This window comes from Schistocerca americana, chromosome 1, assembly GCF_021461395.2.
Source record: "Schistocerca americana isolate TAMUIC-IGC-003095 chromosome 1, iqSchAmer2.1, whole genome shotgun sequence".
Classification (NCBI taxonomy): domain Eukaryota; kingdom Metazoa; phylum Arthropoda; class Insecta; order Orthoptera; family Acrididae; genus Schistocerca; species Schistocerca americana.
This window is the reverse complement of record NC_060119.1, coordinates 613,460,861-613,461,885: the sequence shown is the minus strand read 5'-3', so window position 1 is coordinate 613,461,885 and position 1,025 is coordinate 613,460,861.

Below are 1,025 nucleotides of genomic sequence, written 5' to 3'. Positions count from 1 at the left end.
TGAAAAACAGAGGTTATTGCCAAAGAGCTTGAGTCATAGAAGTATAGAGATGTTACATACATCGCTATATATTATATACATTACAAATTATGAAAATGAAATTGTTATATGTGGTTCTTGAAGTTTTCCAGCATACTGAGTATTCTGTGAGTTTTCGGGATGCAGCTGGATCATGTTGACTTCTTGCCACAATATTTCGGCTGCAACCGTTCAGCCATCTTCAGGTGAGTGTCTGCCAGTGGAGACTACAAGTTCCTGGCATAAGCTTTACAGCAAAAATTGATGCAGAAATGCATGCGCATTGGCAGCCATCACAGGATTGTCCTCTATCGAAATCCGCGCCCTTTGCAAAGACTGTTCTACCTGCGGCGCACAGGCGCATGCATACAGGTGAAACTACAAGTCCGCCCTCTGTCGAAATGCGCCCCCTTGTCGCTAAAACCAGACCATAAGTTTCTTTATAAATAAAATATTTCTCTCAGAAGAAATTAGAGAGCTCACTGGGTCCCAAGCCTTGTCCAGTTGAAAGCTGCCTTCGCGATTTTGCGCTAGACGAATTTCCACAGATTCTTTAATTACTGAATCCCAAAAAGCTCTCTCTAGGGTCAAGATTTTGTGACAGAATAATCCATAGATTGTCCTGTGGTAATACAACGCTCAGCTACAGCCGACCTAGTGGACCGCAAAATGCAAGTGTGGCGCTCATGTTCTATACACCTTTCGTGTACTGTGTGTATCGCCTGACCTATGTAAGCTATGCCTCACATTCTAGGAATTTTGTAGATACCGACCTTCTGCAGACCAAGATCGTCTTTTACTGAACCGAGAAGGGCACAAATCTTCGCCAGTGGCTGGTAGATTACTTTAACTTGATGTTTTCTTAGGTTCCCCCTTATTTTAGATGAATGGTTGATGAGCTAGGGAAGGAACACCGTGGATTTGAACAACTTCTTGATGTTATGGGTGGTCACACTTCTTCCTCCTTAATGCTGTGCTGTCTGACGTGGAGAGTAACTACTATCTTT